A 23,002-nucleotide genomic window follows, 5' to 3' on the forward strand; every position below is an offset into this window, starting at 1 on the left:
TATGTCATGCAATAAAATGCAAATTAATTACTTAAAAATCATACAATGTGATTTTCTGGATTTTTGTTTTAGATTCCGTCTCTCATAGTTGAAGTGTACCTATGATAATAATTACAGACCTCTACATGCTTTGTAAGTAGGAAAACCTGCAAAATCGGCAGTGTATCAAATACTTGTTCTCCCCACTGTATATATATATCTCTCTCTAAAGACCACACACCTACATCTATATATATATATATCTCTCTCTAAAGACCACGCACCTACATCTATATATATATATCTCTCTAAAGACCACGCACCTACATCTATATATATATATATCTCTCTAAAGACCACACACCTACATCTATATATATATATCTCTCTAAAGACCACACACCTACATCTATATATATATATCTCTCTAAAGACCACGCACCTACATCTATATATATATATATATCTCTAAAGACCACACACCTACATCTATATATATATATCTCTCTAAAGACCACGCACCTACATCTATATATATATATATATATATATATCTCTAAAGACTACACACCTACATCTATATATATATATATATCTCTCTAAAGACCACGCACCTACATCTATATATATATATATATATCTCTCTAAAGACTACACACCTACATCTATATATATATATATATCTCTCTAAAGACCACGCACCTACATCTATATATATATATCTCTCTAAAGACCACACACCTACATCTATATATATATATATATATCTCTCTAAAGACCACACACCTACATCTATATATATATATCTCTCTAAAGACCACACACCTAAATCTCTCTCTCTATATATATATATATATCTCTAAAGACCAAGCACCTACATCTCTCTCTCACCCTGTCTTTCTCTCTCTCTGTCTACCTCTCCATCTCCCCACTCTCTCTCCTCCCCCTCTTTTCTCCCTCTCCCCCAGTCACTAATATTAACCATGTTAATTAGTCCCTCTAACCTGTTCAGTCATTATCTTTAGTCTTGTAACTGTACTCAGAGTGGTGCTGTATTGAGAGACTAGTAGTTATAGTCATTATCTTTAGTATTGTAACTACTCAGAGAGGTGCTGTATTGAGAGACTAGTAGTTATAGTCATTATCTTTAGTATTGTAACTGTACTCATAGAGGTTCTGTATTGAGAGACTAGTAGTTATAGTCATTATCTTTAGTATTGTAACTGTACTCAGAAAGGTGCTGTATTGAGAGACTAGTAGTTATAGTCATTATCTTTACTATTGTAACTGTACTCAGAGAGGTGCTGTATTGAGAGACTAGTAGTTATAGTCATTATCTTTAGTATTGTAACTGTACTCAGAGAGGTGCTGTATTGAGAGACTAGTAGTTATAGTCATTATCTTTAGTATTGTAACTGTACTCAGAGAGGTTCAGTATTGAGAGACTAGTAGTTATAGTCATTATCTTTAGTATTGTAACTGTACTCAGAGAGGTGCTGTATTGAGAGACTAGTAGTTATAGTCATTATCTTTAGTATTGTAACTGTACTCAGAGAGGTGCTGTATTGAGAGACTAGTAGTTATAGTCATTATCTTTAGTATTGTAACTGTACTCAGAGAGGTTCTGTATTGAGAGACTAGTAGTTATAGTCATTATCTGTAGTATTGTAACTGTACTCAGAGAGGGTCTGTATTGAGAGACTAGTAGTTACAGTCATCATCCATCCTCTGAAACACACACCCCAAACGACACACGTAAGCAAGTAAATAGGCTCTCTCTCTCTCTCTCTCTCTCTCTCTCTCTCTCTCTCTCTCTCTCTCTCTCTCTCTCTCTCTCTCTCTCTCTCTCTCTCTCTCTCTCTCTCTCTCTCTCTCTCTCTCTCTCTCTCTCTCTCTCTCTCTCTCTCTCTCTCTCTCTCTCTCTCTCTCTCTCTCTCTCTCTCTCTCTCTCTCTCTCTCTCTCTCTCTCTCTCTCTCTCTCTCTCTCTCTCTCTCTCTCTCTCTCTCTCTCTCTGATTGTTGGGGGGTTTTCACCTTACTTATTTGACACATTATGTTCCAACAGATAGGACCAACATGACTAGAACACAAGGTAACAACAGCATCACCACCACAGACATGACTAGAACACAAGGTAACAACAGCATCACCACCACAGACATGACTAGAACACAAGGTAACAACAGCATCACCACCACAGACATGACTAGAACACAAGGTAACAACAGCATCACCACCACAGACATGACTAGAACACAAGGTAACAACAGCATCACCACCACAGACATGACTAGAACACAAGGTAACAACAGCATCACCACCACAGACATGACTAGAACACAAGGTAACAACAGCATCACCACCACAGACATGACTAGAACACAAGGTAACAACAGCATCACCACCACAGACATGACTAGAACACCAGGTAACAACAGCATCACCACCACAGACATGACTAGAACACAAGGTAACAACAGCATCACCACCACAGACATGACTAGAACACAAGGTAACAACAGCATCACCACCACAGACATGACTAGAACACAAGGTAACAACAGCATCACCACCACAGACATGACTAGAACACAAGGTAACAACATCACCACCACCACAGACATGACTAGAACACAAGGTAACAACAGCATCACCACCACAGACATGACTAGAACACAAGGTAACAACAGCATCACCACCACAGACATGACTAGAACACAAGGTAACAACAGCATCACCACCACAGACATGACTAGAACACAAGGTAACAACAGCATCACCACCACAGACATGACTAGAACACAAGGTAACAACAGCATCACCACCACAGACATGACTAGAACACCAGGTAACAACAGCATCACCACCACAGACATGAATAGAACACAAGGTAACAACAGCATCACCACCACAGACATGACTAGAACACAAGGTAACAACAGCATCACCACCACAGACATGACTAGAACACAAGGTAACAACAGCATCACCACCACAGACATGACTAGAACACAAGGTAACAACAGCATCACCACCACAGACATGACTAGAACACAAGGTAACAACAGCATCACCACCACAGACATGACTAGAACACAAGGTAACAGCATCACCACCACAGACATGACTAGAACACAAGGTAACAACAGCATCACCACCACAGACATGACTAGAACACAAGGTAACAACAGCTTCACCACCACAGACATGACTAGAACACAAGGTAACAACAGCATCACCACCACAGACATGACAAGAACACAAGGTAACAACATCACCACCACAGACATGACTAGAACACAAGGTAACAACAGCTTCACCACCACAGACATGACTAGAACACAAGGTAACAACATCACCACCACAGACATGACTAGAATGTCTGGTAACTGGTAACTGTCACAAATCGCCTGGAGTGCTACTGTCAACTTCCCCAGAGATCCAGCCTGTCTCCACTACGCTACTGTCAACTTCCCCAGAGATCCAGCCTGTCTCCACAATGCTACTGTCAACTTCTCCAGAGATCCAGCCTGTTTCCACTACGCTACTGTCAACTTCCCCTGAGATCCAGCCTGTCTCCAGTATTTAACTGTCAACTTCCCCAGAGATCCAGCCTGTCTCCACTATGCTACTGTCAACTTCCCCAGAGATCCAGCCTGTCTCCACTATGTTTCAGTTTTTTACTCCTCTTGACTGTGTCGTGACTTGACTTGAATGTTATTTCTATAATCCACTAACTATGTTTAATTGTTACCCAATTAAATTAATCATGAAACAATTAACTCATTAAGATTTGGGGCACCACGGAATAAGTTGTTTAACGAGCTATCATCTCCCAAATTAAACTCTAGAAGCTATATAAGATATATATCAATAACAGTCACTTATTAAGTATTACCTCATATCAGTTTCGTTTTGAACAGTCTCTTATTAATCATTACCTCATATAAATTCTCATCTGAACAGTCACTTATTAATCATTACCTCATATCAATTCTCATTCTGAACAGTCACTTATTAATTATTACCTCATATCAATTCTCATTCTGAACAGTCACTTATTAATTATTACCTCATATCAGTCTCATTCTGAACAGTCACTTATTAATCATTAACTCATATCAATTCTCATTCTGAACAGTCACTTATTAATCATTACCTCATATCAGTCTCATTCTGAACAGTCACTTATTAATCATTACCTCATATCAATTCTCATTCTGAACAGTCACTTATTAATCATTACCTCATATCAATTCTCATTCTGAACAGTCACTTATTAATCATTACCTCATATCAGTCTCATTCTGAACAGTCACTTATTAATCATTACCTCATATCAATTCTCATTCTGAACAGTCACTTATTAATCATTACCTCATATCAATTCTCATTCTGAACAGTCACTTATTAATCATTACCTCATATCAATTCTCATTCTGAACAGTCACTTATTAATCATTACCTCATATCAATTCTCATTCTGAACAGTCGTAACCTTCTTGGATCTGCAAGAACCCCAACCTTGATCATTATTCAGTACTATACAATTTGGTTGAATCATTTATTTACTAACTAACTAAATAATAACAGAACACACACACTTGCATGAGACAAAAGTCCCTAGTGGACTAACAATATATGACGGCTTGAAATGGACACTTATCATGGTCACATTCCATAACTATTCTCCCATTAATCGCATACTTTGCACACGAACCACCGCCCGCTCGGTATAAGAAATAATGAATGTATTTACGTGTTGAATGCTGTTTTTCGTTTATCTCGGTCGGAACTAAGCCTTTTCGGAAAGTTGTTGACCTTCCAGCTGTTTGGCTCTGATTGTCCGAAAGGGGTTTCCCTTTCCCGTCTTCTACTGTTGTTCACTCTGGAAGATAACCAGCCATGTCAACAGTGATGAGAGTTGGTGATGAGCATAGCAAGATAGTCCTTTAGATTAGTTTTTCTCGATATCTGACTTAAGACAGCTAATCAGCTGTACCAGTGATTGTCTGAGGTGAGCTTCTCGCCTCTTCCTCCTCGTGTTGGCACTCAGGATTCGGACCAAGATGGACATGAGCTGCAGCTCTTCGTCTCTGTGGTCTAAAGGAAGGTGAGTCTATCTTCTTCACCTCGTGTTGAGGTTAAGTTCTGACCTTTTCCATGGTCTCACATCTTTCTGGTCTAAAGATTGATTTTTCAGGGTTCAGCTCCTGACCACTTTACACGCCAGCAGCAACACAGAAATGTTCTGGTCTGATATGTTAATTCATAGCCAATCCTTTATACACTCTGGTAAAAATGGGGTGTTACCATCATGCTGAAACGCTCTCTGAGGTCCCTCAGGCGTGGCTACTTACTGGGCAATGTATCATCAAAACTATGTACTCGTTAGAAAATTTGAATCAAATTCTTAACAAAAATATTATCTTCATTTTAAAAGTGTCTATTGGATGGAAACTTGACATATACATTCTACATTCGGATGTTAGAAATACTGTTCCAAAGTTAGAGTTTTGGGCAAAAGTCTCTCTAGACAAAAGACATTCCAATCCCAATACTAAAGGGTAGAGAGACAAAGTTTCCCCCTCCAGAGATTTACAGCAGGGTGTGAAGGTGACGAATCAACAGCTCCCCCTCTCCTCTCTGTTGGAGAGAGAGAGGCCTGGTTACTGTCACCCCCCCATCAGTCTGATCCTCACAGGACAGTCATGACAACTGGGAAATGAGACTATGTGTATTTATCAATAAAGCACCAATATATTTATGTATTTGATACGTTCCATTCTAGCCATTACTATAAGTAGTCCTCCCCTCACCAGCCTCCACTGGTGCTGTCAGTAAACTCAGTACCTGTCACTCTGTACCTGTCTCATCAGCATGTACCACTGTCATTACACGCACAGAGCTGAGATTGAGGGAAAGATGGAGGGAGAGAGAGCTGGAGGGAGAGAGAGATGGAGGGAGACAGCCCTCCAGTGGCAGAATAACTCTGTTTCTCTCCTCTGTAGACAGCCTCCAGTGGCAGAATAACTCTGTTTCTCTCCTCTGTAGACAGTCTCCAGTGGCAGAATAACTCTGTTTCTCTCCTCTGTAGACAGCCTCCAGTGGCAGAATAACTCTGTTTCTCTCCTCTGTAGACAGCCTCCAGTGGCAGAATAACTCTGTTTCTCTCCTCTGTAGACAGCCTCCAGTGGCAGAATAACTCTGTTTCTCTCCTCTGTAGACAGCCTCCAGTGGCAGAATAACTCTGTTTCTCTCCTCTGTAGACAGTCTCCAGTGGCAGAATAACTCTGTTTCTCTCCTCTGTAGACAGCCTCCAGTGGCAGAATAACTCTGTGTCTCTCCTCTGTAGACAGCCTTCAGTCTGAATGAGAGTGTTTGAATGTGTTTCTGTGCTATGATCCATAGAGGACTCTGTTTCTCTTTCTCTCACCCTCCCTCTCTCTCTCTCTCTACTGTGTGATGTAGGAACATAGATGTGATTGGTTAAGGAGGAAGAGGGAGGGGCTGTCAGAAATAACATGTGGTAGGAGGGTTTGAACTAGTAGAGAGAGAGAGCGATGCAGAAATAGGGAAGTACATAGTTGTACGAGAGTGCAAAGAGTGAGTTAGATTGAGGGGCAGAGAGAGAGAGAGAGAGAGAGAGAGAGATGCAGAAATAGGGAAGTACATAGTTGTACGAGCGCAAAGAGTGAGTTTAGAGAGGGAGGGGCAGAGAGAGAGAGCGAGTACATGAAGTACATTAAGTTTGTATTTAAGTTCCTATAAGTAGAGAGAGAACAGAGAGAGTTGTAGACTTGGACACACAGCATTATATCAGGACCTATAGACACCTGGACAAACCTGGAGAGAACACAGCATTATATCAGGACCTATAGACACCTGGACCAACCTGGAGAGAACACAGCATTATATCAGGACCTATAGACACCTGGACCAACCTGGAGAGAACACAACATTATATCAGGACCTATAGACACCTGGACCAACCTGGAGAGAACACAGCATTATATCAGGACCTATAGACACCTGGACCAACCTGGAGAGAACACAACATTATATCAGGACCTATAGACACCTGGACCAACCTGGAGAGAACACAACATTATATCAGGACCTATAGACACCTGGACCAACCTGGAGAGAACACAACAAGATGAGGATCCTGCTGATAGTCATCCTCCTCTCCTTCATGAAAGGTAATAAGCTTGTTATAACTCTCTATAACAATGTAATAACATCCAGTTAGTTTTCTTATAAAGGATGCTACTACAGATAAGGAAACACTACGGTGTGTATGTATGTACTGTGTGTATAATTTGAGGATGCCACTGGTGCCACTCGCTACTGTTATTTTCAATGTCATTTTACTGTTTTATTTTATTTCTTTACTTATCTATTGTTTACCTAAAACCAATTTTTTACTTAAAAATTGCACTGTTAGGGTTAGGAGCTTGTAAGTAAGCATTTCACTGTAAGGTCTACACCTGTTGTATTCGGCCACGTGACAAAATAAACTTATATTTTATTTTATTTGATTAGTATTACAAAACACTAAACCAAGAGGTATTTTCTCTTGTCTGATTGACAGGTTGTTTGAGCTCCTTCAAAGTGACAGGATACTCTGGAGGAACTGTCATCATCTACTGTCATTATTCCACAGAAGAAAGAAGTCATGACAAATATTTCTGCGTGGGGAAGAACAGTTTGAGTTGTGAGGATAAAATCAAAACTGGATTGAAGAACACCTGGTTCCACAGTGGTAGATTCTCTCTGTATGACGTCACTGGAGGAAACTACTTCAAGGTGATCATCAGACAACTGACCAGACAAGATGAAGGGACCTACTGGTGTGGAGTGGACAAACCTTCTGCACGTGACAGTTATACCAAGGTAGAGCTGAATGTGAAGAAGGGTGAGAGACTTTTACTTTAACTTTATTAAATGAATTTAGCTACATATGTTATCACATGATCAGTACCACTAGTCAATGAAGTCAGTCTATAGTATTAGACTAAGGTTGTGATGTGTGTTCCTATTGACAGGTGACTGCTGTGAGAAGTCAGTCTATAGTACTAGACTAAGGTTGTGATGTGTGTTCCTATTGACAGATGACTGCTGTGAGAAGTCAGTCTATAGTACTAGACTAAGGTTGTGATGTGTGTTCCTATTGACAGATGACTGCTGTGAGAAGTCAGTCTATAGTACTAGACTAAGGTTGTGATGTGTGTTCCTATTGACAGATGACTGCTGTGAGAAGTCAGTCTATAGTACTAGACTAAGGTTGTGATGTGTGTTCCTATTGACAGATGACTGCTGTGAGAAGTCAGTCTATAGTATTAGACTAAGGTTGTGATGTGTGTTCCTATTGACAGATGACTGCTGTGAGAAGTCAGTCTATAGTATTAGACTAAGGTTGTGATGTGTGTTCCTATTGACAGATGACTGCTGTGAGAAGTCAGTCTATAGTATTAGACTAAGGTTGTGATGTGTGTTCCTATTGACAGATGACTGCTGTGAGAAGTCAGTCTATAGTACTAGACTAAGGTTGTGATGTGTGTTCCTATTGACAGATGACTGCTGTGAGAAGTCAGTCTATAGTATTAGACTAAGGTTGTGATGTGTGTTCCTATTGACAGATGACTGCTGTGAGAAGTCAGTCTATAGTACTAGACTAAGGTTGTGATGTGTGTTCCTATTGACAGATGACTGCTGTGAGAGGTCAGTCTATAGTATTAGACTAAGGTTGTGATGTGTGTTCCTATTGACAGATGACTGCTGTGAGAAGTCAGTCTATAGTATTAGACTAAGGTTGTGATGTGTGTTCCTATTGACAGATGACTGCTGTGAGAAGTCAGTCTATAGTATTAGACTAAGGTTGTGATGTGTGTTCCTATTGACAGATGACTGCTGTGAGAAGTCAGTCTATAGTATTAGACTAAGGTTGTGATGTGTGTTCCTATTGACAGATGACTGCTGTGAGAAGTCGGTCTATAGTACTAGACTAAGGTTGTGATGTGTGTTCCTATTGACAGATGACTGCTGTGAGAAGTCAGTCTGTAGTATTAGACTAAGGTTGTGATGTGTGTTCCTATTGACAGATGACTGCTGTGAGAAGTCAGTCTATAGTACTAGACTAAGGTTGTGATGTGTGTTCCTATTGACAGATGACTGCTGTGAGAAGTCAGTCTATAGTATTAGACTAAGGTTGTGATGTGTGTTCCTATTGACAGATGACTGCTGTGAGAAGTCAGTCTATAGTACTAGACTAAGGTTGTGATGTGTGTTCCTATTGACAGATGACTGCTGTGGGAAGTCAGTCACAGAGACAGCCTATCTGGGAGGAGAAGCTACCATCAGATGCAACTATCCAGAGGACCATGAGGACAGCATCAAGTATTTCTGCAAGGAAAGCAATGACTTCAAGACTTGTGTTAATATGATCTCTGCTCACCAGACAACTGCAGAAGCTGGTCGTTTCTCTGTGTCTGACAACAGCAGAGAGATATTCTCCACAGTGACCATCAGGGACCTGACTGAAGATGATACTGGGAACTACTGGTGTGGAGTAGAAACCAGCAGGACAGAGCAACGTTACATTACACTGATCACACAGGTGAAGCTGCTTGTTAGAAGTGAGTATAAACTTCTTCTCTCTTTAACATATGAACATAAACACACAAGTTACACTCATATCTACAGTGTTTGACAAATGTGGTTTGATTGAAATCATTCCACAAGGACCCACCTGACCAGAAGAGTGTATAAGACACCGAGCAACTAGCTCCAGTTAGAAATATACAGAGCTGTGTAAGTCATTATGTTCATGTTAAGATGTTAATATTATGTAGCTTCCTGGTTGACAGCTGTTAGGCTGTTGTATCACTTCCAGTTGTGGACCAGATCCTTACTGAGCTGTGTAAGTCATTATGTTCATGTTACCCTGTTCCATCATCTGTCTCCCCTTCATCACCCACCGCACCCACCCCATGGACCTCCACTTACCCTGTTCCATCATCTGTCACCCCTTCATCACCCACCCCACCCACCCCATGGACCTCCACTTACCCTGTTCCATCGTCTGTCTCCCCTTCATCACCCACCCCACCCACCCCATGGACCTCCACTTACCCTGTTCCATCATCTGTCTCCCCTTCATCACCCACCCCACCCACCCCATGGACCTCCACTTACCCTGTTCCATCATCTGTCTCCCCTTCATCACCCACCCCACCCACCCCATGGACCTCCACTTACCCTGTTCCATCGTCTGTCTCCCCTTCATCATCATCAATCCCAATAGAGTTTGTAGTGATCATGGTGTCTGTGAGTCTGGCTGTGTTGGTGTTAACTGTCATCCTGTTCACAGTCTACAGATGGAAATGTAACAAGGTGCAAGGTATGTTTCAGACACACACGCACACACACTCAGGCACACACACATACACAAAAATAGGCACACAGCCATACACATACACACAACATTACAGGTGTGTATCTATTTAAGATGTTGTGTGTTCCCCAGGGTCGGTCTCCTCCAGCAGACAGACGTCTAGCAGACCAAATATCCACCCAGGAAACAGTGAGGAGGTGAGTGGTATGGACTAATAACTAATAACTAACAACTCCACTGTCTGATGGAACTGATTATGGACTAATGACTCTACTGTCTGATGGTACTGATTATGGACTAATAACTCTACTGATGGTACTGATTATGGACTAATAACTCTACTGATGGTACTGATTATGGACTAATAACTCTACTGATGGTACTGATTATAGACTAATGACTCTACTGATGGTACTGATTATGGACTAATAACTCTACTGTCTGATGGCACTGATTATGGACTAATAACTCTACTGATGGTACTGATTATGGACTAATAACTCTACTGATGGTACTGATTATGGACTAATAACTCTACTGTCTGATGGCACTGATTATGGACTAATGACTCTACTGATGGTACTGATTATGGACTAATAACTCTACTGATGGTACTGATTATGGACTAATAACTCTACTGATGGTACTGATTATGGACTAATGACTCTACTGATGGTACTGATTATGGACTAATAACTCTACTGTCTGATGGTACTGATTATGGACTAATGACTCTACTGATGGTACTGATTATGGACTAATGACTCTACTGTTTGATGGTACTGATTATGGACTAATAACTCTACTGTTTGATGATACTGATTATGGACTAATAACTCTACTGATGGTACTGATTATGGACTAATGACTCTACTAATGGTACTGATTATGGACTAATGACTCTACTGTTTGATGATACTGATTATGGACTAATAACTCTACTGATGGTACTGATTATGGACTAATGACTCTACTGTCTGATGGTACTGATTATGGACTAATGACTCTACTGTCTGATGGTACTGATTATGGACTAATGACTCAGATCTCTGATGGTACTGATTATGGACTAATGACTCTACTGATGGTACTGATTATGGACTAATGACTCTACTGATGGTACTGATGATGGACTAATGACTCTACTGATGGTACTGATTATGGACTAATTACTGTTTGATGGTACTGATTATGGACTAATAACTCTACTGATGGTACTGATTATGGACTAATTACTGTTTGATGGTACTGATTATGGACTAATAACTCTACTGTTTGATGGTACTGATTATGGACTAATAACTCTACTGTTTGATGGTACTGATTATGGACTAATGACTCTACTGTTTGATGGTACTGATTATGGACTAATAACTCCACTGATGGTACTGATTATGGACTAATAACTCTACTGTCTGATGGTACTGATTATGGACTAATGACTCCACTGTTTGATGGTACTGATTATGGACTAATAACTCTACTGTTTGATGGTACTGGTTATGGACTAATAACTCTACTGTTTGATGGTACTGATTATGGACTAATAACTCTACTGATGGTACTGATTATGGACTAATAACTCTACTGATGGTACTGATTATGGACTAATAACTCTACTGTTTGATGGTACTGATTATGAACTAATGACTCTACTGATGGTACTGATTATGGACTAATAACTCTACTGTCTGATGGTACTGATTATGGACTAATAACTCTACTGATGGTACTGATTATGGACTAATAACTCTACTGATGGTAATGATTATGGACTAATGACTTTACTGATGGTACTGATTATGGACTAATGACTCTACTGATGGTACTGATTATGGACTAATAACTCTACTGATGGTACTGATTATGGACTAATAACTCTACTGTTTGATGGTACTGATTATGAACTAATGACTCTACTGATGGTACTGATTATGGACTAATAACTCTACTGATGGTAATGATTATGGACTAATGACTTTACTGATGGTACTGATTATGGACTAATGACTCTACTGATGGTACTGATTATGGACTAATGACTCTACTGTTTGATGGTACTGATTATGGACTAATAACTCTACTGTCTGATGGTACTGATTATGGACTAATGACTCTACTGATGGTACTGATTATGGACTAATTACTCTACTGTCTGATGGTACTGATTATGGACTAATGACTCTACTGATTGTACTGATTATGGACTAATGACTCTACCGATGGTACTGATTATGGACTAATAACTCTACTGTCTGATGGTACTGATTATGGACTAATGACTCTACTGATTGTACTGATTATGGACTAATGACTCTACCGATGGTACTGATTATGGACTAATGACTCTACTGTCTGATGGTACTGATTATGGACTAATAACTCCACTGTCTGATGGTACTGATTATGGACTAATAACTCTACTGTTTGATGGTACTGATTATGGACTAATGACTCTACTGTCTGATGGTACTGATTATGGACTAATAACTCTACTGTTTGATGGTACTGATTATGGACTAATGACTCTACTGTTTGATGGTACTGATTATGGACTAATAACTCTACTGTTTGATGGTACTGATTATGGACTAATGACTCTACTGTTTGATGGTACTGATTATGGACTAATAACTCTACTGTTTGATGTTACTGATTATGGACTAATGACTCTACCGATGGTACTGATTATGGACTAATGACTCTACTGTCTGATGGTACTGATTATGGACTAATAACTCTACTGTTTGATGGTACTGATTATGGACTAATGACTCTACTGTTTGATGGTACTGATTATGGACTAATGACTCTACTGTTTGATGGTACTGATTATGGACTAATGACTCTACTGTTTGATGGTACTGATTATGGACTAATAACTCTACTGTTTGATGGTACTGATTATGGACTAATGACTCTACCGATGGTACTGATTATGGACTAATGACTCTACTGTCTGATGGTACTGATTATGGACTAATAACTCTAGTGTCTGATGGTACTGATTATGGACTAATGACTCTACTGTTTGATGGTACTGATTATGGACTAATGACTCTACTGATGGTACTGATTATGGACTAATGACTCTACTGATGGTACTGATTATGGACTAATAACTCTACTGATGGTACTGATTATGGACTATTGACTCTACTGTCTGATGGTACTGATTATGGACTAATAACTCTACTGATGGTACTGATTATGGACTAATGACTCTACTGTCTGATGGTACTGATTATGGACTAATGACTCTACTGTCTGATGGTACTGATTATGGACTAATAACTCTACTGATGGTACTGATTATGGACTAATGACTCTACTGTCTGATGGTACTGATTATGGACTAATGACTCTACTGTCTGATGGTACTGATTATGGACTAATGACTCTACCGATGGTACTGATTATGGACTAATAACTATACTGTCTGATGGTACTGATTATGGACTAATAACTCCACTGTCTGATGGTACTGATTATGGACTAATGACTCTACTGATGGTACTGATTATGGACTAATAACTCTACTGATGGTACTGATTATGGACTAATGACTCTACTGATGGTACTGATTATGGACTAATTACTCTACCGATGGTACTGATAATGGACTAATGACTCTACTGTCTGATGGTACTGATTATGGACTAATGACTCTACTGTCTGATGGTACTGATTATGGACTAATGACTCTACTGTCTGATGGTACTGATTATGGACTAATGACTCTACTGTCTGATGGTACTGATTATGAACTAATGACTCTACTGTCTGATGGTACTGATTATGGACTAATGACTCTACTGTCTGATGGTACTGATTATGGACTAATGACACTACTGTCTGATGGTACTGATTATGGACTAATGACTCTACTGATGGTACTGATTATGGATTAATAACTCTACTGATGGTACTGATTATGGACTAATGACTCTACTGTCTGATGGTACTGATAATGGACTAATGACTCTACTGTCTGATGGTACTGATTATGGACTAATGACTCTACTGTCTGATGGTACTGATTATGGACTAATGACTCTACTGTTTGATGGTACTGATTATGAACTAATGACTCTACTGTCTGATGGTACTGATTATGGACTAATGACTCTACTGTCTGATGGTACTGATTATGGGCTAATGACTCTACTGTCTGATGGTACTGATTATGAACTAATGACTCTACTGTCTGATGGTACTGATTATGAACTAATAACTCTACGGTCTGATGGTACTGATTATGGACTAATGACTCTGTCTGATGGTACTGATAATGGACTAATGACTCTACTGTCTGATGGTACTGATTATGGACTAATGACTCTACTGTCTGATGGTACTGATTATGGACTAATGACTCTACTGTCTGATGGTACTGATTATGGACTAATGACTCTACTGTCTGATGGTACTGATTATGGACTAATAACTCTAGTGTCTGATGGTACTGATTATGGACTAATGACTCTACTGATGGTACTGATAATGGACTAATGACTCTACTGTCTGATGGTACTGATTATGGACTAATAACTCTACTGATGGTAATGATTATGGACTAATGACTTTACTGATGGTACTGATTATGGACTAATGACTCTACTGATGGTACTGATTATGGACTAATAACTCTACTGATGGTACTGATTATGGACTAATAACTCTACTGTTTGATGGTACTGATTATGAACTAATGACTCTACTGATGGTACTGATTATGGACTAATAACTCTACTGATGGTACTGATTATGGACTAATGACTTTACTGATGGTACTGATTATGGACTAATGACTCTACTGATGGTACTGATTATGGACTAATGACTCTACTGTTTGATGGTACTGATTATGGACTAATAACTCTACTGTCTGATGGTACTGATTATGGACTAATGACTCTACTGATGGTACTGATTATGGACTAATTACTCTACTGTCTGATGGTACTGATTATGGACTAATGACTCTACTGATTGTACTGATTATGGACTAATGACTCTACCGATGGTACTGATTATGGACTAATAACTCTACTGTCTGATGGTACTGATTATGGACTAATGACTCTACTGATTGTACTGATTATGGACTAATGACTCTACCGATGGTACTGATTATGGACTAATGACTCTACTGTCTGATGGTACTGATTATGGACTAATAACTCCACTGTCTGATGGTACTGATTATGGACTAATAACTCTACTGTTTGATGGTACTGATTATGGACTAATGACTCTACTGTCTGATGGTACTGATTATGGACTAATAACTCTACTGTTTGATGGTACTGATTATGGACTAATGACTCTACTGTTTGATGGTACTGATTATGGACTAATAACTCTACTGTTTGATGGTACTGATTATGGACTAATGACTCTACTGTTTGATGGTACTGATTATGGACTAATAACTCTACTGTTTGATGGTACTGATTATGGACTAATGACTCTACCGATGGTACTGATTATGGACTAATGACTCTACTGTCTGATGGTACTGATTATGGACTAATAACTCTACTGTTTGATGGTACTGATTATGGACTAATGACTCTACTGTTTGATGGTACTGATTATGGACTAATGACTCTACTGTTTGATGGTACTGATTATGGACTAATGACTCTACTGTTTGATGGTACTGATTATGGACTAATAACTCTACTGTTTGATGGTACTGATTATGGACTAATGACTCTACCGATGGTACTGATTATGGACTAATGACTCTACTGTCTGATGGTACTGATTATGGACTAATAACTCTACTGTTTGATGGTACTGATTATGGACTAATGACTCTACTGTTTGATGGTACTGATTATGGACTAATGACTCTACTGATGGTACTGATTATGGACTAATGACTCTACTGATGGTACTGATTATGGACTAATAACTCTACTGATGGTACTGATTATGGACTATTGACTCTACTGTCTGATGGTACTGATTATGGACTAATAACTCTACTGATGGTACTGATTATGGACTAATGACTCTACTGTCTGATGGTACTGATTATGGACTAATGACTCTACTGTCTGATGGTACTGATTATGGACTAATAACTCTACTGATGGTACTGATTATGGACTAATGACTCTACTGTCTGATGGTACTGATTATGGACTAATGACTCTACTGTCTGATGGTACTGATTATGGACTAATGACTCTACCGATGGTACTGATTATGGACTAATAACTATACTGTCTGATGGTACTGATTATGGACTAATAACTCCACTGTCTGATGGTACTGATTATGGACTAATGACTCTACTGATGGTACTGATTATGGACTAATAACTCTACTGATGGTACTGATTATGGACTAATGACTCTACTGATGGTACTGATTATGGACTAATTACTCTACCGATGGTACTGATAATGGACTAATGACTCTACTGTCTGATGGTACTGATTATGGACTAATGACTCTACTGTCTGATGGTACTGATTATGGACTAATGACTCTACTGTCTGATGGTACTGATTATGGACTAATGACTCTACTGTCTGATGGTACTGATTATGAACTAATGACTCTACTGTCTGATGGTACTGATTATGGACTAATGACTCTACTGTCTGATGGTACTGATTATGGACTAATGACACTACTGTCTGATGGTACTGATTATGGACTAATGACTCTACTGATGGTACTGATTATGGATTAATAACTCTACTGATGGTACTGATTATGGACTAATGACTCTACTGTCTGATGGTACTGATAATGGACTAATGACTCTACTGTCTGATGGTACTGATTATGGACTAATGACTCTACTGTCTGATGGTACTGATTATGGACTAATGACTCTACTGTTTGATGGTACTGATTATGAACTAATGACTCTACTGTCTGATGGTACTGATTATGGACTAATGACTCTACTGTCTGATGGTACTGATTATGGGCTAATGACTCTACTGTCTGATGGTACTGATTATGAACTAATGACTCTACTGTCTGATGGTACTGATTATGAACTAATAACTCTACGGTCTGATGGTACTGATTATGGACTAATGACTCTGTCTGATGGTACTGATAATGGACTAATGACTCTACTGTCTGATGGTACTGATTATGGACTAATGACTCTACTGTCTGATGGTACTGATTATGGACTAATGACTCTACTGTCTGATGGTACTGATTATGGACTAATGACTCTACTGTCTGATGGTACTGATTATGGACTAATAACTCTAGTGTCTGATGGTACTGATTATGGACTAATGACTCTACTGATGGTACTGATAATGGACTAATGACTCTACTGTCTGATGGTACTGATTATGGACTAATGACTCTACTGATGGTACTGATTATGGACTAATGTTGTTGTACCTTTATAGGGGGACCAGGACTATGAGAATGACCCTGCTACAGACACCATGGTTTATATAGGAAAAGATGATGCTGTCTACCAAACCCTGAAACCCAACACTGCAAACCAAGATTCAACTTACCAAACCCTGAACCCCAACACTGTAAACCAAGATCCAACTTACCAAACCCTGAACCCCAACACTGTAAACCAAGATTCAACTTACCAAACCCTGAACCCCAACGTTGTAAACCAAGATCCAACTTACCAAACCCTGAACCCCAACGCTGCAAACCAAGATTCACCTTACCAAACCCTGAACCCCAACACTGTAAACCAAGATCCAACTTACCAAACCCTGAACCCCAACACTGCAAACCAAGATCCAACTTACCAAACCCTGAACCCCAACGCTGCTAACCAAGATCCAACTTACCAAACCCTGAACCCCAACACTGTAAACCAAGATTCAACTTACCAAACCCTGAACCCCAACGCTGTAAACCAAGATCCAACATACCAAACCCTGAACCCCAACGCTGCAAACCAAGATTCACCTTACCAAACCCTGAACCCCAACGCTGCAAACCAAGTTTAAGTACCAAACCCTGGAACTGCAAACAAAGACTGGATTTAGGGACTAATTTGCAGCGTTAACCACCCCTGGCTCTACAGTACTGGATAACAACAGCAAACTCAGCCTTCATAGTTCAAAACAAGACACCCAGGAGATTGTTATTATTAACCTGTACTATTATAATACTTTAACTATATTGTCATCATCTCAACAATGTGTTCCTCCTCTACTGAAACAAACATGGTAACTTTTGAACAGAGAAGTTGACAGTTTTAACTCTTTCTCAACACAGCTAGCTCAGTTCTCTTGTGGTTTAGAAGTCTAACATCCGGCCGGTTTGAACCAGTTTCACTCTGCAGCACATAGACCTGGAGACACTGAGGACACACCTAAAACACCGTACATAGCCATAATATAAAACTGTTGTGAGTGTAATGTTCTCTGTTCGTTTCACGTTTGTTTATTATCTATTTCACTTGCTTTGACAATGTAAACATGTTTCTCATGTCAATTTAGTCCATTGAGTTTTGAGAGAGACTTTCAATACAGGAAGAAAGAGCACTTCAGAAACACCCTGCTGTCAAAGTTCCAACTTCAACTGTCTATATATCACACAGACATCAACTACATCACCCATGCACAGACCCACATACTCACACCCCATACTCCGGCACCCGCGTCACTCTCCACCACAAGACCTCAAACTACCATTTTGTTTATCTCGGTCGCCCACGCACTTTAATATGTAGATAATAAAGCATTTGACCTTTCCAGTTTTTAAGTTTAACATTTTTTTCAGGATTGTTGATGAGAAAAGTATCATCTTGATTATGTGTTCCTCCTCTGCTGAAACAAACTTTACTGTCATCTCAACAATGTGTTCCTCCTCTGCTGAAACAAACTTTACTGTCATCTCAACAATGTGTTCCTCCTCTGCTGAAACAAACTTTACTGTCATCTCAACAATGTGTTCCTCCTCTGCTGAAACAAACTTTACTGTCATCTCAACAATGTGTTCCTCCTCTGCTGAAACAAACTTTACTGTCATCTCAACGATGTGTTCTTCCTCTGCTGAAACAGACTTTACTGTCATCTCAACAATGTGTTCCTCCTCTGCTGAAACAAACTTTACTGTCATCTCAACAATGTGTTCCTCCTCTGCTGAAACAAACTTTACTGTCATCTCAACAATGTGTTCCTCCTCTGCTGAAACAAACTTTACTGTCATCTCAACAATGTGTTCCTCCTCTGCTGAAACAAACTATACTGTCATCTCAACGATGTGTTCTTCCTCTGCTGAAACAAACATTACTGTCATCTTAACAATGTGTTCCTCCTCTGCTGAAACAGACTTTACTGTCATCTTAACAATGTGTTTCCACCTCTGCTGAAACAAACTTTACTGTCATCTCAACAATGTGTTCCTCCTCTGCTGAAACAAACTTTACTGTCATCTCAAGAATGTGTTCCTCCTCTGCTGAAACAAACTTTACTGTCATCTCAACAATGTGTTCCTCCTCTGCAGAAACAAAATTTACTGTCATCTCAACAATGTGTTCCTCCTCTGCTGAAACAATCTATACTGTCATCTCAACAATGGGTTTCCTCCTCTGCTGAAACAAACTTTACTGTCATCTCAACAATGTGTTCCTCCTCTGCTGAAACAGACTTTACTGTCATCTCAACAATGTGTTCCTCCTCTGCTGAAACAGACTTTACTGTCATCTCAACAATGTGTTTCCTCCTCTGCTGAAACAAACTTTACTGTAATCTCAACAATGTGTTCCTCCTCTGCTGAAACAAACTTTACTGTCATCTCAACAATGTGTTCCTCCTCTGCTGAAACAAACTTTACTGTCATCTCAACAATGTGTTCCTCCTCTGCTGAAACAAACTTTACTGTCATCTCAACAATGTGTTCCTCCTCTGCTGACGCAAACTTTACTGTCATCTCAACAATGTGTTCCTCTGCTGAAACAGACTTTACTGTCATCTCAACAATGTGTTCCTCCTCTGCTGAAACAAACTTTACTGTCATCTCAACAATGTGTTCCTCCTCTGCTGACACAAACTTTACTGTCATCTCAACAATGTGTTCCTCCTCTGCTGAAACAAACTTTACTGTCATCTCAACAATGTGTTCCTCCTCTGCTGAAACAAACTTTACTGTCATCTCAACAATGTGTTCCTCCTCTGCTGAAACAAACTTTACTGTCATCTCTACAATGTGTTTCCTCCTCTGCTGAAACAAACTTTACTGTCATCTCAACAATGTGTTCCTCCTCTGCTGAAACAAACTTTACTGTCATCTCAACAATGTGTTCCTCCTCTGCTGAAACAAACATGGTAACTTTAGAACAGAGAAGTTTATCGTTTTAACACTCAGTCACCACAGCTAGCTGAGTTCTCTTGTGGTTTAGAAGTCTAACCTTTGGCCGGTTTGAACCAAATATAGTGCAAATATAGACCTGGAGACAAACACGTCACTTCATAGAAATCATCAGGATGTGCAGGCTAATGGCCTCCCCCTCACGACCACTACCTTCATCTCCCTGACATGTAGAGAGAGAGACACCGAGACAGTGAGAGAGAGACAGCGAATCAGCAAGAGAGAGAGGAGAGACAGCAAGAGAGAGAGAGAGAGAGAGAGACAGTGAGACAGAGAATGAGTGAGTGAGTGGGTTAGAGAAAGGATATGGGGGAGAGAGAGAACAGAGAGAACAGAGAGAGAGTGAGTGAGTGAGTGAGTGAGTGAGTGAGTGAGTGAGTGAGTGAGTGAGTGAGTGAGTGAGTGAGTGAGTGAGTGAGTGAGTGAGTGAGTGAGTGAGTGAGTGAGAGAAATGATATGGGGAGAGAGAGAGAGAGATAGAGAGAACAGAGAGAACAAAGAGTGGGGAGGAGTTGGGTGTCAGAGGAAGGAGGAGCTTCAATAAAGGAAGAAACATCACTTCAGGAACACTGCTGTCGAACTAGTAGCTGACAGACAATCTGTTGTGTACCTGTGCTAGCAGGTAGTATAGTAAAGTAACTTTAAAAGTATAGTAACTGTATAGTAACTGTGAGAGTAAAGTAACTTTAACAGTATAGTAACTGTGGTGGTAAAGTAACTTTAACAGTATAGTAACTATGATAGTAAAGTAACTTTAACAGTATAGTAACTGAGGAGTAACTGTCCAGAATGAAGATACACCATGTTATCTCTTGCTGTCTCCTATCAGGTGAGTTCTGTCTGTCTGTCTGTCTGTCTGTTTGTATGTCTGTATCAGCTTCTATACTACAGTCTGGATCATATAGTGCATAAGGATACTAAGATAATACTCATACCAAACGCACTAACCATACTATTTGTGATGTAAATTGAGTATGTACTATGCTTATTGGTCATAGTATGAATATAGTTAGTATGCCAAATGTTCCCGGATGTCGTGCTACATTCACCAAAATACGAAGTATACACCCAGTGGACACTATTTCTGTACTTTTAGGGCCCATAATACAATTCTTCAGGAAATGGGTGTGGCTTCACAACGCTTTCAGATATGAAGAAAATGGCGGAAAATATGCAGCCCAAGTGCGACGAGAGTGGATACAAATTAATTCCTTTAACTAAAATGACAAATGTTAAGAAAATGTTGAGCAATTTAATAAAGTCACAACTTTTCAAATAATTTAGGTTACATGTTATTTTGGCTGATAATTTGTTAGCTACGCTATCCTTACGAACCTCATAGCATCTCATTACAGCAGTATGTACCGGTATGTTAGCTAGCTACGCTATCCTTACGAACCTCATAGCATCTCATTACAGCAGTATGGACCGGTATGTTAGTTAGCTACGCTATCCTTACGAACCTTATAGCATCTCATTACAGCAGTATGTACCGGTATGTTAGCTAGCTACGCTATCCTTACGAACCTCATAGCATCTCATTACAGCAGTATGTACCGGTATGTTAGCTAGCTACCTAACGTTAATTGGCTACTAATACATCGAACTTTCCAGGCAGTATATTAACTATATGCTATCTAATTAACTAGCCAGCGTTTATTGACTTGACTATTCAAGGCATTCTTAGCTTAGCTAAGTGGTATAGTCATTGTGCATTTTCAATGAACATTGTTAATTTGGTGCGTTCATAAATATCTACTCTGATTTCAGAGCACTCTCGTCTGAGTGTGCCAGAGCGCAGAATAACTGGTGAATTTACAAACACTCAACATGGCCGGTGTCAGTAAACGTTGGGAAGAAAAGTGCAATTAAAGTAGCACAGTTACAGTCACCGACGAAAACATGAAAACAGCCTAACGAGCTCTGCTAGGGCGAGTAATATGGTCAGAGTGAAGTGTGGAAGTAGCTAGCAAGCTAGCCAATATTAGCCTGTTAGCTTGGGTGCTTGACTGCAGTTGTGAAGTCAGAACGCTCACTCCTCGGCCAGAGCGTCCAGTGTGCCCTCTAAACGCTCTGAGAGCGAAACGCTCTGATTTTACAAACAGTAAATCTGACAACGCTCTGAATTTACAAACGCTGAGAGCGCACTCCAGATTGAATTTACGAACAGACCCTTCGTAAAATGTCTAGCTAGTAATTTGTTATGCTAACAAGCTGGCAAGAGGTCGCATAGCAACAGTATCAACTTCCCGAAGACAGGCATAGCGCTAGTACGCTCACCTGAATGGA

The 23,002-nt window shown here is 39.7% G+C and overlaps 1 long non-coding RNA gene across 1 annotated transcript; it reads left to right on the forward strand.

The window, feature by feature from the left end:
• The first annotated feature begins 10,271 nt into the window (after window positions 1-10,271).
• Window positions 10,272-17,832, forward strand: LOC120041816. Its single transcript, XR_005475951.1, has 3 exons — window positions 10,272-10,381; window positions 10,508-10,572; window positions 17,776-17,832. It is a non-coding gene; the product is annotated as an uncharacterized LOC120041816 (long non-coding RNA).
• The last annotated feature ends 5,170 nt before the right edge of the window (window positions 17,833-23,002 follow it).

Source organism: Salvelinus namaycush, unplaced genomic scaffold (genome assembly GCF_016432855.1).
Source record: "Salvelinus namaycush isolate Seneca unplaced genomic scaffold, SaNama_1.0 Scaffold546, whole genome shotgun sequence".
NCBI classification, from domain to species: domain Eukaryota; kingdom Metazoa; phylum Chordata; class Actinopteri; order Salmoniformes; family Salmonidae; genus Salvelinus; species Salvelinus namaycush.